The sequence below is a fragment of the Suricata suricatta genome, chromosome 15 (assembly GCF_006229205.1).
Source record: "Suricata suricatta isolate VVHF042 chromosome 15, meerkat_22Aug2017_6uvM2_HiC, whole genome shotgun sequence".
Lineage (NCBI taxonomy): Eukaryota > Metazoa > Chordata > Mammalia > Carnivora > Herpestidae > Suricata > Suricata suricatta.
Window position 1 is genome coordinate 25,889,340 of NC_043714.1, and position 18,329 is coordinate 25,907,668.

Here is an 18,329-nt window from a genome sequence, read left to right on the forward strand (position 1 = left end):
ATTTAAAGCTATGTTAATAGTGGTAAATTAAAAGACAGTGATTATAAAGAGACACAATAGAAATTTCTAGGGTCCCGATAATATTCTCTGAAGTCACGTTGAGCTGTACTTTATAACTTGTGTGTATATGTATGTGTGTGTGTGTGTACACATATATGCGCATATGTTTTTTCAATTTCAAAAGCTTTTTTAAATGTGACATGAATTTTGTTGTGAGATCTTGTTTTTTGTCTCCTTTCCATCAAGTTTTGGCTTATTCATTCTAACTCCATATTCCTTTTAGACTCTGTTTTCAACCTGGGAGTTTTCTAGTTTATCCAATTCTGAGTTTGGGCAATTACCTGGTTTAGCAGGTTTACTGAATGGAAAAATCAATAAAATACACAATAGTAAATCTGCCCGACAAGAAAAATTCATAATCTATCATAGTCTCTCTGTCACATGAGGCAGCTCCAACTTGTATCAGTGATAAGAACCACTTACACCAGAATGCAGTAAAAACATTTTTTACTGACCCTAAGCCATTCAAGGTCATTCTACTTCTTACAATATACATGAGGGTAAAACCTGAAGAGTCAGAAAAGTTTATAGGAATTGAGAATTTCAACACATTTTAGAAATCATTAATTCCAGCCCTTTCTTGTCATACGTAAGAAAACAGTAACCTAGAAATTAAGTGACTTGTTTAGTTCTGCCAAGTAATTAATGACAGAAATGAAATCAGACCTCAAGTCTCTCAATTTCCACATCAGTACATCTTACTTCTCTGAACTTCCTCTCCCAAGAAAACTTCTTTTACAATGACTCATTCAATCAATCAATCAATATTGATGTGGGGGGGGTGTGGGTGTGGGTGTACTTGTACTTCTTGGCCTGTAGTTACACTTTTCATGCATTCACAACAGCTTCCTTTTTAATAATAAAAGCTTCATTTGAAATGTAATTATCTTATTAATCACTCTTGAAATGACTCCTATAAAATTGCTATAGAGCCATTTTGCTGTTAGATGTACATACCTCTGACTATGAGTTTTATTCATTTATTAAACATTGAGAATCTAATTTATTAAACATATTATAATTGGTGCTTCATATTCAGAGATAAGCAGAGAAATGGTATTTGCCCTTGTAGTACTGTAGGTCAAGTGAAAGAAATGGATACTAAAATAATTATCATAAAAATAAATACATGTAATAAAGAGCCTGAATCCATTTTTTAAGTTGGATTGCTGACAGCTTTTGTAAGATTTAGTAGATGGAGGCAGAGATGAGAGGAAAGAAAGAGACCAAGTTATGGAGCCAAGAAAGCCTTTATTGGGATATGCGATTCCCATGTGAGGTTCCGTGACTCCGGGAGTGGGGAGTCAGGGAAGTCACCCCTTGTATGGGAGGGGCGAGGTATTTTATGGGTGAAAGACTTCCGGGTTTGATCTTAGGAGGGCAGATTATCAAATAAGGGCATTTCAGAGATGTGGCGGGATGGGATAGGTTGCCTCCTCTGTCAGGGTGATGGGAAGCTGGAGCTTCATGATTGGCTGTTTTCAAACTGGCACGGACATTCCAGATCTGCAGGTGGGGGTGGGGGTTGTCAGTGCATGGAGTTCTTCTCAAACCCACAGCAGAATGGCCGCTCGGTCACCATCTTAAGGTAACTCTTACAGCTTTCAAGACCTACCACTTTCTTTGTCCTTTATTCCCCACATCTAAACAAGCATATAAGAAAGCCCCACTGTTTCTTCCTTTTTAAATATTATCTATCTATCATTCTATCTATCTATCTATATGAAAAATGTCAACAAGAAAAATGAATTCTATTTTTAGCAACCACTCAATTATTTCAGAATACTTACTATCTTTTCTGTTCTGGAGACAATGCTAGGTACTGGCAATTAAACAGTAAACAATTGTGGGAGCCATTTCTGAAGTAAGACAGGTTTGCAAGACCTGGCGTCCCACTGTCAGATGGCGATTGGCATCTTTACCCACTCAACAACCCCCACCCACCCCAAGGCGCCTGACTGACTGATATCAGGAGTGACTTGCCTTCTTATGCTAAAGATATGTGAATTGCACCATGTGAAAAAACTTGTTATAGGAGTTTCTTCTTTTGTGATTATAGGAGCAAATGTTACATTTTCTGAGAAAACCTGTTTTTCTTCCCCTTGGAAAATAGGCTACTGACCCCTGCTCACAAAGACCTAACTCTAGCCTTTGCTATGTTAAAATCTTTGCCTTGTATTTGAATGCTAAAGATCTCTTCCTATCCCATATGATAAACATCTAGTCACGTTTTGATAAAGGTTATGCATGAGTCTTCCATCAATCTATGTTCTGAAAAATTGTTACATACCAAAGAATTTGTTATCAGAAATTATTGTCTAAGGCAATTGCCACTTCTGTTTTGTACCCCATACATTTTTTCAATAAATAAAGCTGACTCTGGTCAGAATAGAGTAGCCTGCCTGGTGAGCAGGAATAAGGAGGCCAAGGCTCTCTCACTCTCTTTCACGGATACCTTTCATCCTTCAGGGAGCCCTGGACCTGCTCCCCAGATTTCTGCTTATATAAGTTAGAAAATATAAGTAACTATTTTAGAGTAGCTCACCTCCTCATGAGTCACACTATGCCTCACCTTTAGGAAAATGTTTGGACTTGAGCTTAGTGTTAAAAAACAAAATTCATCTGAGTAAATTTGAAGATCTACTTTGCTTTATGCAATAATTCATGAATTGGGCAGCATCCGCCTAGAAAACAGAGAGGACCTTCATGGAGCAGAATAAAATAGAAGGCTTTTTATAGGCAGAAATGGGGAAGAACAAAATGTCATCAGAAAAAGAAAAGACAGGATTATTTCAGGCCAGGTGACCTTCCTTTGGAGGAAGGTGGAGGATTATCTATCAGTCTATCATGCAGATTATCTTACTAGTAAGATCAGGAAATTCCAGACTGGTAAAGGTCACATTCTTATAAGTAAGCCTTGGTTTGCTGTCCTAAACTGACTCCATTGTGGGCCTTTTTTTTTTTTTTTAACACTAGTCATACATCTAGAAGCATAAAATGATGGTGTGGGTAATTTTGAAGAGAATCAGCATTGTTTTGCATGGCAAATGTCTCAGGGGAGGGTATTACTGTTTCCTCAAGTAATGCAGAATTAATGCCCTCAGATAGAGATGGAAAGGCTTATACCACTATGGGCAGGGATGCACCCCTGCCTCTGGGGATGGGGAGACCTATTCCACGTGCAAAGACTACCTATCATAATTTAGGATTCAAGGTCTCCAGCTTCATCTTGGTCTTTCCACATATCCCTAACACAACTTAAAAATCTTACCTTTTTTTTTTCTTAATCAATACCCTCACTTTAGCAGTAGACATTCTGAAGTTAGAAGCTCAAGTTACACAATAATTCAGCTAATCATCATGGGGTGCCTGGGTGGCTCAGTTGGTTAAGCCTCTGACTCTTGGTTTCTGTTCAGATCATGGTCTCATGGGTCATGAGATTGAGCTCCCAGTTGGACTCCACACTTAAAAACATGGAGCCTGCTTGGAATTCTCTCTTTCTCTCTCTCTCTCCCTCACTTGCGTGTATGTGCACACGTTCTCTCTCAAAATAACTAAATAAACTTGAAAACAACAACAACAAGATGAGATCATGCATTCTGTTTTCAGCAATTTCAGTCCTGTGGTTACAAAAGATAAGGGTCTGCCTCAGAGCACATAAGGAAGCTTAGGCCACTGCTGTGCTTAAACTGGGAATTCGAATAACTGAGCTCATTCTTTTATTTCAACACTTTGTCCAGAGGCATTATGAACAACCAATCAATATCACTGTATTTCTTAGTTTTCCAAAATGTTCAGAAGTATCATATTTGGAGTTACATAGTTCCTTGCTTCTTATAAGTGGTTGATTAGGAGTAACCAATGCAGATATATTGTGTATTTCTAAACAGTTCAAGCCATGGATTATCAGTTCTCTTTACTACTGGAAATAAAGTCATTAATATCTTTAAATCTAATCAGATTAGAGAGACAATTCCAGAAACTCCAGAACCAATTCAGAAAATTCATCCTTAAAATTCAATTCTTCTCAAACCATTCTTGGTAGCAAAATCTGTATTAGTCAGATTTTGTCTCCAGAAGAACAGAGCCAGTAAGATATTGGTATGTATAGATAGACACATATCTAATGTAAATACACAATATGTATATGTATATATTTACATAGAGATTTGTTCACATGATTATGAAGGTTGAGAGGTCCCACAGTCTGTAGTCTGCTGCAAACTGTATGCCCAGGAAAGCCAATGTTGTATTTCCAGTCCAAACCCAAAGGCCTGAGAACCCAGCTGCCCACGGTATAAGGCCCAGACCGAGTCCAAAGCCCTGAGTACCAGGAGCACAAATGTTTAGGGACAGAAGATGGATGTCTCAGTTCAATCAGAGAGTAAGTTTGCACTTCCTCGGCCTTTTTGTTCAATCAGACCCACCCACATTTATGAGAGCAATCTTTTTTACTCAGGCTAGTGATTTAAATGATAAGCTATTCTAGAAACACTGTCACAGACATAACTAGGTGTTCTGCCAGCTACCTAGGCATCCCATAGACCCGTCAAGTTAATCACCACATGTAAATCTTGAAAAATTATAAAAAGCATAATGAACAGAACTGTCTATCCAATGGAGGTTGACAGCTAAGTAAAATATGCTGGATGGTATCTATGTTTCTGAGAACCTTAACAATAATAAAGTCTTAGAGTTGTCAAGACTATAAAAGTAATATTGCAAGTTTCCATATTATTCTTACTTTAAAGAAAGGTATTAATATGCAAGGATGCCTGGCTAGCTCAGTTGGTGGAGTATGAAACTCCTAATCTCAGTCATGAGTTAAAAGCACCAAACTGGGTGTAAGGATCACTTAAAAAAAAATTTAATGCATTGATATCCAGATATTCATTTTTAAATAATATTGTAAAATGTATAATCAGAATAATCTGCCAACTAGTTCCAAAATTATGCTTGACCCAATATAATTTTCCTAATAGATTGCAGTAAGTTATCTGCCTACTAAAGTCTGAAACATAAATTTAAAAAAGAAGTGTTTAATTCCTTCATTGGTTTTCCTTGTTTTTTATAATGTTTATTTATTTTTTGAGAGAGACAGAGTATGAGTATGGGAGGGGTAGAGAGAGAGACACACACACAAAATCCCAAGCAGTCTCCAGGCTCAGTCAGCACAGAGCCCAACACAGGGCTTGAACTCATGAACCCTGAGATCATGACCTGAGCCAAAGTCAGATGCTTAACAGACTAAGTCATCCAGATGCCCCTTGTTTTCTTCTCTTTAATCCTAGAAATACCTTTTAATATATTTGTGAGATATATACATGGTTACTATTTCTTTTGAAAAGACTTGAATACAGTGTATCCAAAATATTTGAGGAACATCAATATCAGCAAAATCACATAATTATTGAATATCTTAATCTTCTTGTGTATATTACTTTCTTTCTGTGTCTCCAAAAGACTTCTATTTATAAGAAAGGCAATAAAATTTTGCGGATCCATGTTACAAGATTATCAAGAAGTATTTAAATTGTGATGAAAACATTGACAATCAAAATGCATAATAAGAAGTTTGATAAAAATTTTAAACTCTACTTTCTCTTGGTTCAACTAAAATTTATACAATTATGTGTTTTAGTTTTAGTTTTGCTGGTCCAGTGAATTTGTCAGAACATTAAACAAAACATTTTATTCATCTATTTATCAAGACAGTAATGAGTTCCCTTATTGCTTCGGGATGTAAATTGTGTGTCTTGTGAAGGATTCATTGACAAATGCATGTATGCTTCTCTGGTCTATTGACAAGCTTTTAGATGTAAAGTAAGGATTGTTCTCTAAAATTTATATTTTAATTTGACAAAGAAAAATAAGCTACATTAAGTTAAAATTTAAAGTTATTTTCAATGCTCTCAAGGTAAGTGCACATATCCAACTAATACTTTGGTGGCTGCCCATCAGAATAGGTAAGAATAAAATGTAATATATCTAAGTATTCACAATTAAATCAAGTATGTATTTATATAAATAAGAATATTTTTAAATGGCACAATAAAAGAAAGATAAAAGATGGTAAAGATTATCTGTCTGTAATAATAAGTTTTATTTTCTTTTAGTAGTTTCATATTGAAGAGGAAAGCGTTTTAATGTTTGCTAAAAAGCAAGTCAATACAAGAAAACAATCAATATAAAACTTCAGTATGATAATATAAATAATAAAAATAAAATAAGCATAATATAAACAAATCATGGTATAAACTTCATATAAATTTAATATTGTACACATAGAATCATGTACAGTCTGCCTGATACCAAAGAAAAAAATTAATGATTGGAAATGGAATAAACATGAATTTGAAACCATCAGAGCATGTTGCTAAACATCCTTTGGGCACAACAACAAATTTGTCTTAATTTCATTTTCATTATCCATATAAAGTGGTTATAAATATCCCAACCTTAAAATATTGGTGATTAAAATATGTAATGTATATCAAGCACCTGTCTGGTAGTAACCAACTAATAGAAGTTTATGCTTTCATTCCATAATAAGGACAGAGTATGACTCTAATATTTGTAATAGAAAGGCCTTTCTGTCATGTATTCATAGTGATTCATTCTGTTGTCATCCATTCATATGTTTATCAATTAATAGGTGTTTGTAGAATGCCTATTATGTGTAAAGTCCTGTTAAAAACACTGTGATATTCTGCCAGACAGAAATGCATTCAATATGAAATTGTTGGCACATGTCCTAAAACCACTTTGCAGTACTTCTCTAGAACTAGGGGAAAAAGGAAGGGAAAGATAATAAAGTTCTTCAAATAAATACAAAGTTTTGATTTAAGTTTAATGGTATAAATAATTTTAATGGTATGGAAAATGCATAATATCAGCTGAAAAACTATTAGAAAACCTATGGAGACAACACTGTAAGAGTTACTTTGAGATGGCGACCAAGCGGCCACTCTGCTGTGGAGAGCTCCACCCACCGACAACCCCCATCCCCAGACCTGGAATGTCCCACGCGTTTGAAAAACAGCCAATCATGGAGTTCCAGCCTCCCCTCACCCGGATAAAGGAAACAACCAATCCCACCCTGCCACGGTCCAAGGATACCCATGCTTGGCAGTCTGCCCACTGAGATCAAACCCGGAACTCTTTCACCCATAAAACACCTTGCCCTCCCTGACTGGGGGGACTTCCCTGGCCCATCCTGTCCTGACCAGGGAACCTCACCCTAGAGCGCTCCCACTAAAGGCCTTTTACATTTTTCTCTGACTCTGTAATAAAGGGTACTCTGTTCTCTTCCCAGTCTCTTAACATTGTAACTTTTTACTCTGCCGATTTTAACCTTACAAACATAACCTCATATATTTTAATATATTTCTATATCTTAAATTTAGTATAACTTTAGCCATAAATTATAGAAACCTCAATTCAAACTATCTTAAGCTGTAATGAAATTATTTATTTTATTTAAGAGGAAATCTGGAAATATAGCATACTTCCAATACAATTGACATAGTGGGTTAAAATGTGATCAAAGAATGAAGTTCTTTCCGTTTTCTCACCCTGACACTCAGCCAGTTATTGTCTGATGACTGTCAGCTCCATTCCTACCTCTGTACTCTCCTGTATGTCACAAGGGGCTGGATGCCTCAAACTACATTTCCAACAAACCCATGGCAGTGGAAACTCTGGTAGGTGATTGTGAAATGCGAAGAGAAGGAAACTATTTTGTTTCTTCTGGTTTTGCACTTTGATGCAGCAACAGCAGTGAGTGGCCTTGGAAGACCAATGCAGAAATTTTCAGGCTTTATGCAGCATGGTCACTACTACAGGCTCTTATGTCACTACTCTGTGGCACTCTTCAACAAACAGATGGCAGGTGTAGAAACAAAGACTTCAGTCCAAAGGTAAGAGTAGCATTCTGACATGTGTCATATTCTTTTCTTCCCTTTGCTCCTCGTGCCTTACTCTTTCTTTCTTTGCTATCCCAGCCCTCTTAATGACTTTGTAATTAATTGCCTGCATTAACGTGTCTGAGCACCTAGTTCCATTTTCCTAACTGAACTCTGTCTGATATAGCCATTTTCAATGATGACTACATCCTTAGGCTGGAGCAAAACGACACCACCACCAGCAATAGCAGCAATAGCATTAGCTATGCTATTGGTACAGCAATAGCAATGTTTGCAGGGAAAAAAAAAAGCCTTCTCTTAGAAGTAAAGGTCTTTTCCCCAGAAAACCCATACTAAACCACTTCTGTTTATCACTATTGTCCAGAATATAGCCATATGGACACATCTAAGAGGACTGGCAGGAGAAAATATCTTTAGTCTGAGTATTTCCACATCTGGATAAAACTTAGGAATTCTATTAACATATAAGAAAAAAATAGATATTTTGGGACATCTATTAGCCTCAGCTAGCCTGGCCATTTAGCCATTCAAATATTTATATTCATCCTTCTTTCTACAAATAAAAGGAACATTTTTACTCTCTTCCAGAGGGACAAGCACCAAGCCCCAGCACATTAGTGGATTCAGCAAGAAATCCAGGATCCCGCAAAAATTCAGTCCTCTCCACAAAGTACAAATGTAGCTCCTGATGGACCAGTAATCTACAAACTAAGGTTATCTGCTTCCAAATTAAATACTATGCAATTAGAGCTTGGAAAACTTCCAGAGCAATTTCTACATCCTGCTGGGCAGCAATAGCAAACATACTCTTCCTCATAGGTAAAATAAATTCCTTCATCAGCCAACTAGTAGCTGCTGCTTTCGTTCTCCACAAAGATTTCTTTGTCCATTATCCTCTATAGTCATTTTTTGACATGGACTTTACAGAAAATGGTATCCTTTAGAGACTTTTACAGGCCATTTCCTGATAGTGCAAGATGGGGACCAGACATTATTTCAAGTCAGGCTTGTGGGTTCTTTGCAAAACAAGCCCCTGAAAAGCTTGGTAGAGTGGGATTTGTTTCCAGTCAGCCCCATGTGGGGGTCACCATAGCCAAAATTCTCATCTAGCCACAAGTTTTTAAGGGTCTGGGATTGCACCAAATGACCTCTGTGCCTGCTCATTCCACTCTATCTCAGCTCAGCCCTCTGAAGGTCCTATTAAAGTATGATTTGGGGTGGTGTTTTAGCAAAAGTCTCTCTCACACATCCAATACAGAGCCAAGATTTTTCTTGTGTGCAAGTGGTTTCTATGGGAGTGTGTTGGCAGAAAGCAGGCAGAAGTTTCTGGTAACTGGATAGGAAAGGAAGGAAAGTGGTATCCACAGGGGCATGTCAGATGACTGGTTTTATGTGTGACTTTCTAAAGGGACTCAGGAAATGATTCTCAAAATTTTTTGGTTGAGAAGACCTGAAGAAGCATTCAGCCACTGGTTCACATCCCCTATTAGTTGAGAGTCACCTCAATTTCCCTGAGTTATGAGTGCTCCGGGGTGCCACTGAGTCCCATGCCAAAGACTTAGAAAAGCCTTGGAGCAGAAAAAGAGAAACATGTAGTACATGCTCTGAGATAGGTTACTGTCAGACAAAGAGTTAAGCCCTACACAGGGTTTTTCACTATAGCTATGACTGGAACCAGAGATAAAAGAGAGAGGAAGTGAGGCAGTGTACAGGAGGTGACCGTACCGGTAGAAAGATATTGTCCTTAATCTGATCTTTGCTGGTAGACTGTTTCCTACTGCCTTGCCTTAACTTTTAAAGGAAGTGCTCAAAAAAGACCTGAGGCCACAGTCAAATCTCCTTTTGAGGAGATTGCAGCCATGGCTTGTAACCACTTCCATTTCAGGCAGAGAAAGAGTTGGATTTTTCTACCTTGCATGGTCCTAACATCATACTCTTAATCAGTTTAGATTACAGTTACAGGCATATAGCACTATTCCCTTTCATCTCTGTTTGCAGGTTGGCTAACTCTAGTCTGAGTTCTCCTCTCTTCTGAAAAATATACTGAAAGTATCAAGAAAGAGCAATACAACAGCATTCTGATATCTTCTTCCATAGAGTCAATGGCTGCCTTTCAAAATACAGGAAACATTAGTTTTCTCAGAAATTTTAACTCAGCATAACAAATCTCACTAACTCTCTAGGAGACCGCGTGCGTTACATCAAGCAGGATCTCTGGATCAAAGGACCAGGCCTAATATATGGAAGAGGAAGAATGTCCAACACAGAGATCCATATGAAATGATTAGGGAGGTTGGAGGAAAACTAGGAAAGGGTGGTGGCATTGAAGCCGTAGGTAGTGAGTGGTTCAAAGAAGGAGAGTCAGACTGTGTCAAATGTTCATAACAGGTTATAAAATGAGTTCTGAAAACTGACTGTTGGGTTCAGCAACAAGATGACCATGAGTGACAGGGATGGGAAAATGCATCTTATGAAAGCAGATCCCTAGGTTCCTTGGTTTTCAGAGAATGTCCAACCATCCCACCGATATTTTCCATACAGTCTCCATAAAAATAGAAAAATGAATCCTTGCTTTTTAGCATAATGGGGATGATTTGGAACAAACAGCATTAATAAGGTTAGTAAAAAATAGATAACTACTCAAGACTAATGGTATTATTTACTCAAAATATAATTTTTAAAGTTCCCTATATTTAAAATAAAACTATTGGAATATTTTTTAAACTAAATATTTGTCAATAATTGGATACAAGCATCAACTTCTAACTCTGATATTATAAAATCATTAATATAGGTGCACCTGGGTGGCTCAGTCGGTTGAGCATCCAACTTCGGCTCAGGTCATGATCTCACAGTTCTGACAGTTAGCTCAGAGCCTGGGGCCTGCTTCAGATTCTGTGTCTCCCTCTTCCTCCCACCCTCCCCTGCTCGCACTGTCTCTCTCCTTCTCTCAAAAATAAATAAAAGACATTAAAAAAATCATTAATATAATCTACTTAAATATCACAGGAACCCAGTCAATCAATACTCAGAAAATAAGAGTTTTAGTAATAAGTAATGCTAATGACTTTATGAATAAAGTCAATGAGCAATCATGATCCTAAATTCTGATTTTCTAATTCTTCTTAGTACCTCAAGTTATTGTGATGGTTACAATCAATCTCTTCCCTTCAATTAAAAATAACTATAATCACTCAGTATTTAGAAATGAAAGGAAAATGTCATTACAAGGAGACTAGCAAAGACCTAAACTAAGATTTCTTGTTGACATTTTATATATATATATGTGTATATATATATAATTACATTATATAATTACATATATAATTTAAAAATTATAACAAATTTCAAACAGGAGCTTTAAATAATTATGACTTAAGCAGTTAGTAGAGCTGCCTTACTATATGCAATTGGACTCTCTACTCTCCTTTATAAAGGGCAGACCAGTTTTTCCAAGGGGAATTCCTAAACTCATTAGATACATGAGATTCATTATGATTAGTTTCATTTAATACCACAAAAAGAACTTGTTCACAGGTTATTTTACTCTCTTCTTCCTTGATAGATGATTAGCAAGGTTCATTTTTAAATGGAAGATATACTCTAGATATTTAAATGTAGGGCATCTCTTCCTTTCAAATCTTAGAAAGAAAGGCGTTCTTCAGTTTCCCTAAGGAAAGTTCTAGTATTTGGCTCCTTTTGAATGAGGAACTAATCCTGTTTTCCCTATTCTTCTTTGGCTTCCTCCTTTCATCAGCATTGAGCCTCTTTGTCCTTTTTCTCAACCCAAAGTATAATTTTGTCTCATTACAGGCCATTCAAAAGTTGTACATCAGGAGGTAAACAAAAACAATTCATCTTTAATTATAAAAACAGAATAGCTATGGCATTAGTTCTTAAGTAGTACAAAATTTCAACCCCTCACGATATCAAAACGTGTTATTATGACTTATGGTTCAATGAGAGACAATAAAATCTTTTGGTGACTCATTGGACATCTCATTCACTAATAGGTTTTTATTCATTATGGTCAATATAAGGCATATGTTTGTGTTAGGCAATTAAAATAAAATAATTTTCCGATGTATTTTCAACTGCCTTATTAACATTAAAATTAATCATTAAGGCAAAATGTACTTTTACGCTTTATAGTGGGAAAATCAACAAAATACGCCAATATGAAAGAAAATGTAATTATTATACCAACTAATGTTAATTGGTATCTTTTTAAAGTGTGCAGTGTAGTACTTATGTGATTTTTTTCATTAACCCTGAAGATAAAAAATGTGTAAATGAAGAAACCAAGCCATAGAGACATAAACGACTTGCTTAAGAAACAAAGTTCGTGAGGGACAAGGTTAGACTCAATCGCATCTCTGACTCTAATTCCCATGTTTTAAACATAATGGCGTACTACAGAGGGTTACAGGTAGAATTTTACTTTGAAAGGGGCGTCTGGGTGGCCCAGTTGGTCAAGCATCTGACTCTTGGTTTCAGCTTAGGTCATGATCTCACAGTTTGTGGGTTCAAGCCCCATGTTGAGCTCTGTGCTGACAGTGCTGAGCATTCTTGGGATTCTCTCTCTCTCTCTCTCTCTCTCTCTCTCCCCCGTCCCTCCTGCTCTCTTTCTCTCTCTCTATGAATAAATAAATTTTAAAAAATACAATCTTAAATAGAACAAAAATTGACTTTGATGGAAAGCAATTTGACAATAAACTATTTTAAAAAATAATGTAATACCTACATTTTGCAATGCTAATCTATTTAATGCTCCTTTCTTCTCTAAACACCTAAATAAAGAACTATTTTGGTTTAAAAAAAAAAGAAAAAGAAAAAAATGACTTTGAAAGCTAATTTTCCAATTTCTAGTGAGATATCTTTATCATGTCTGTTTTCACATCCAAGGAAAAATCTGATCTGTTCTGCCATTAATGATACTACTACTTTAAAGGATAGTTCTGGAGAAAAGGATACTACTTAAATTTATTTTTAAAGTTTGTTTTTGTTTGGTTTGACTCTATTTCCTAATTCTTTTATGCTATGATGAATGGAAAACAAAGATTAAACTAACAAAAATAACTGTGCGTGCTTGCTTGCATGCGTGCCTGTTTAGTTGGTAGAGCAATGAGCAATGGTTGTTTTTAGGAATAAATGACCTGTGCCCTAATAATTGCCAGGCTGATAATCCAATGAATCTTGGTTAGTCAATAAGGAATTAGCAACACCTGTAAGCTTTATGTGGTGCACAAGCCTCTGAATCAACAGTGGGTCAGTATCATACAACTGATACATAAGACACGTGTCTACAGCTACCAAATGTGGCATCAAGAATCAGGAACAGAAAAGAACTAATCAGAGTCCATGCTTGTCACAGATAGATGTGGACTGTCACTTCCTTGAGCTGCACAAAATCCTGAGTTTTAAGATAATTTATGGGAGAGGGGTTCCACAAGAAAGGAATATTAGTATACATAGTCATCTGGCAAAAGAAGGTTGAGCTCATTTTAATGTAATGTAAACGAAAGATTTGTTCTAGTGTTTCTCCCTTAAGTTAGTGAAGAGTTCAGAAAACTTACCATATAAGGCTCTCAGTGGTGCCATTTTTTAAAACTTTTGTTAAATCTTGATACACAAAAAATTATCTAACCATCTACATTTCTCTATTTATAAGTGTTGCTTGGAAGGAAACAAAGTAGATAAAGACTGACCAAAGGGAGAGATGGAGAGTGACTTGTTTTAGAAAAATTTCCGGAAAAGATCTCTAAGAGGAAGTGACATTAAAGCTGAAACAAGAGGATGAAAAATTAAAAAAAAAAAAAAAAAAAAGAAAGAAAGAAAGAAAAAAGAAAAGCAGATAAAGAGGAAGAGTAAAAACAATATTAGAAGAAACGCCTTATTTAAAAGTCTTGCATGAAAAATCTCATCCTGGACCTGGGTAGATGATTGACTGATACCAGTGTAAAGGAGATCAACACAAGACTCAGATGATTAGATTGATAGGGGTGAGAATCTACAAGGCTAAGGATTTTTATTTTATTTTAGATGTAAGTGAAAGCCATTACTGGTTTTGAGAAGATAGCGGAAATGATCAGATTTGTGTGGGATACTAGACTGTTCAAGTAGAACAAGGGAGAAACAACCATGGCTTAAATGAAGATGGTGGCAATGAATCTGAAGACATAGATTCCAGAGCACTTACTGACGAAGTCTATGCAAAAATTGAAGAAAAGTAAGGAATCAAGGATTATTCGTAGGCTTTTGCTTTGAGTTAGTATTTGAATATTTGAATCATGGTACTATTCATTGAGGAAGTAAAGATTTGCAGGATGGAACAGTTTGGAAGAAGGAATTTTTAAATAACTAAAGTTTTGGTTTTAGACATCTTAATTGTAGCAATGTCACCTAGTGTTTCTCAAAGTTACCCAATGAAAAGAATTCTTTAGGGAGGTTATTAAATATATGAATTATCAGTTATTCTGCTAGAAATTCTGGGCCTTAGGTCTGAGTTGAATACAAAGTACCAGATTTTTTTTCACGCTCCATGGATACTAGAAAGCTATAAAAAAGAAAAAAAAAGAAAAAATATCTGTATCAACTGATACAGGATGATTTCCAACATACATGGAAGGCAAAGTTTAAAAGAGTACCTATACTATGCCACTTCTCATATAAGAGAGAAGGGACTGCCGCAAAATGCACATGTTTCTACTCTTCTCTACAAAAAAAGATACAGCAAGGATAAACAAAAACCTAGAGTAATTTATTATCTATAGGAAGCAGCAGGGAAAGGAAGAAAAGAAAGGAAGAATGGGAATGGGATAGAAGGGATGAGAAGGAGATTGAGAAGGAGATGACAGTAAGTATATAGTATTGTATAGTTCCAAAGAAAACTATGAACATTGTTCACATACACAAGTAAAAAAAGTAATAAAAATCTAGGAGCATTTGAAAGGATACTAAAATGGAATATAAATAGTAACAAATAAACCTAACTTTATTACAAATGAGTAACAAAATCACAGAAAAGGAGGCAGGAAGAACTAACCAAAATAACTTTAGAAACCAGTGCTTTAATACACCGTAATTTGACATACACTTCATATATACTGCAAGGCTAAAGGTAGAAAGAACTACACACAAATATTAAATTTGTTAGTAAATTTATTTTTTTACAGGATTACAGGTTAATGATTTTTAAATATTTTATGTGTATTCTAAAATTGAGCAAAAAATAGATTATGAATAATGAGAATCATGTTTTTAATGGTTAGAGAAAAGAGTTACAAAAAAGAAGGGTCTGAAACATTGGTAGTGCCAGAAAGTAAGGGACAAATCAAAAAGTTGTATGGTTATGTAGGAAAAATATGGGAGACAGCTTAAAAGAGTACCAGTGACCAAATCTGGAACAATTAATGAAAGATATGGATTTTAACCCACAGAACAAAATAAATATCCACAAGTTTATTCTGATATAAATAAATAATTATCTTTCTGTGTTTCTATGCACATCTGATGCTATATCTGATGCTGCTTAACAATGATAGAATGTGATATTTTGCTATGTACAAAGAAGCTAAATATTCAAAAAACATCTTTGGGGGCACCTGGGTGACTCAGTCGGTTGAGCTGGCTTCAGCTCAGGTCATGACCTCGTGGTTTGTGGGTTCGAGCCCGGTGTCAGGCTCTGTGCTGACAGCTAGCTCAGAGCCTGGAGCCTGTCTTCAGATTCTATGTCTCTCTCTCTCTCTGACCCTCCCCTGCTCATGATGTCTCTCTCTCTCTCAAAAATAAATAAAACATTAAAAATATGTTTTTAATCTTTGTTCCCTATAGATGTACATATATGAATTTTTATGCTCTATTTTTTGTGTATTTCTCACTTTCATTATTCATTTTTGGGACTTAAGTGCATCTACCAAATGGTACCATAAACATTAAAGTAGATTACTTCACTTTACCTTTTATGAGATTATTATACTTATCAACCGCTATTTGAAATCTTAAATATGAGCAAGTTATCCTTAGCTAGTTAAGCAGAGTTTCAGTGAATGCAGTTGAAAGTGTACACACTGAGATTTGAGCAAATTGCTTCTCTGAGACTTCATTTTTGTTTGTAGAATAATAATATTGAACACATAAGGTGGATGTTGCTACATATATAGAGTTCATTTGACATGTTGACAATAAGCATTAATTTACCGTTAACATGATGATGGTGGTGATGATGATGATGATGAAGCTACCAGCAAGTGTCCTTATTAGGTCTATAAGCATGGGTACATAAGCCACAGTTCGTGTCTGTGTACATTTACTTTTTAAGACGATACTGCTTTTGCCCTCTTGTGGCCACCTTCCACTCTTCATCTGTTTCAAGATGTCTCCCAAGACAGCTTAGGCCTTCTCTTGTGTGAAACGTCTATGAACTACTCCTTGAGAGTAAACTTAAAGTATGTTGCTTGCATTTATATCATGTACAAACTTCGGCGGTGAATTTTGTAACATTTCATTGCAATTTTTGTCCCTATATCAGCCTGCAACTCTTTTAAGGTAAGCAACTACATCTTATTTCCAGGACCTAAACAGTGCCAAGCACATAGTTAAGGCTTCAATAGTTTGTTTTCTTGTTTATTGATTTCTTTTTTTATGAATGAAGTAGTGAAAGAAAGAAGGAATGATTGTCAGAAGATGCTCTGTTATCTAGGAGGTATATTATAAATGCTTAGTTAAGCACATTGAAGTTACTTCTTCTAGTAAGTTACAGGAAACTCTTAATGAAACATGAGACTCATTGATGTGCACACAGTCTTAAGAATGAACTTTCTGATAATTCATATAGTTTCATATATAGTAAGTAAAAGTTAATCAATGTCAGATTTTACTCTATATTTATATAATCTTTAATTTAAGAAAAGCCATATCATCCCCAGTTGTTACAAACATTAAGGATTTTAATATTTAGAGTGAGACTAGCTTTCTCCCATAAATCTGCTTTCTCATATTTAAAGAGAATGTCAAAATTTTAACTTTGACTATCATCTTACAGATTCAGTTAAAGTGTGGCCCTTAAAATCATCCCAAGTTTTGAAACTAATAGAAGAGGATTAAAAATCTAGTAATTTGAATCTCTTTTGGTCAGTCTCTTGATGTTTCTTTAAAAATAATTCCCTTTGACTACAATATCTGCACTTTCAGTCCTTTTTTTCCCACTAAAAATAAGAAAAATCCCTGGTGACAGTTACAGAATCATCCACGAGGGGGCAAACGTGCCTTATGTACACACTGAGGGGGAAAATTAGCCTTCATACGCTGCTTACATTGGAGGGGAAAAAAATGGAAGTGAAGTCAACAATGAGATTTGGTCCAGATTAGAAACAAAACACAAAACAAAAGAAAACTACATATCTCTTTGAAGAGAAAATGTTTTGTTTAATTTCTACTTCTTATGCTTATTTCCAATGCTAAAGGAAGTACATCTGCAAGTCAAAGCCAGGTGTAACTTGATAGCACTTGAAACACTGCAAGTTCTGTTATACTTATTTCTATACCAGCAATTTTAAATTTAAAGAAGTTTTGTAAAATGGATTTCTGAAAGACTTATCAAAAATGCACACCTCACTTTAGATAATGCCATTGACTTAAGGGCCAAGAAATTACAGTCAGGAATTCGGCTGAAAGAAACACTGTATTCCTTTGGGACCATCTGAACCATGGGGTTCTGGTTGTGTTTGCTATTAACACACCACTCTGAGTCAGCATTTTCAGCTCTTGTGATCCAATATATAGTTAAAATCAAGTGTAGTGCTCAAGGTCTAATTCCTCAACTCCCTGCTTAGCCCTATTATACTAATTATAATATACTAGTATATTATACTAGTATACTAGTCCATCATTAGAATCACTCCTTTGTGTGGACTCTTGAAGTCCCTTGGCCCTCACTCTCAGCTGTATTGGCTGTGCAAAATGCCAACCCTAGCAAAATAGAACCTTATGCCAATTCAGTATCTATGCCAAACAGCTAAATATGGCTGGAGAAAAAGAAGCAATCTTGCCAACTGGGTTCATTTAATTTATAATGACTAACCCTATGCTAGCTCTTAGTACTTACCAGAAAACTGACTACTCAATCAATTTTCTTTCCCTCTTTACGAGGCAACATTTTCATAACTTTTCTTTCCTTACATCTCCAACACCTATTCCTTTTTCTAAATTCTCAGATGCTTATTATTCTACTGACAGTATAGGTAGAATCAGAATAGAATTTCCACAAACTCCAACATCAAGTCTACCAATCTACTTGAGCCTATCAGAAACATAGGCTCTGCCTTCCTTCTTTTAGCAGAAGAA

At 35.7% G+C, this 18,329-nt stretch overlaps 1 long non-coding RNA gene across 1 annotated transcript; it reads left to right on the forward strand.

Moving 5' to 3' along the window:
- The first annotated feature begins 1,619 nt into the window (after positions 1–1,619).
- LOC115278958 lies at positions 1,620–8,630 on the forward strand. The gene is made up of 3 exons (XR_003903134.1): positions 1,620–1,648; positions 7,832–7,979; positions 8,574–8,630. It is a non-coding gene; the product is annotated as an uncharacterized LOC115278958 (long non-coding RNA).
- The last annotated feature ends 9,699 nt before the right edge of the window (positions 8,631–18,329 follow it).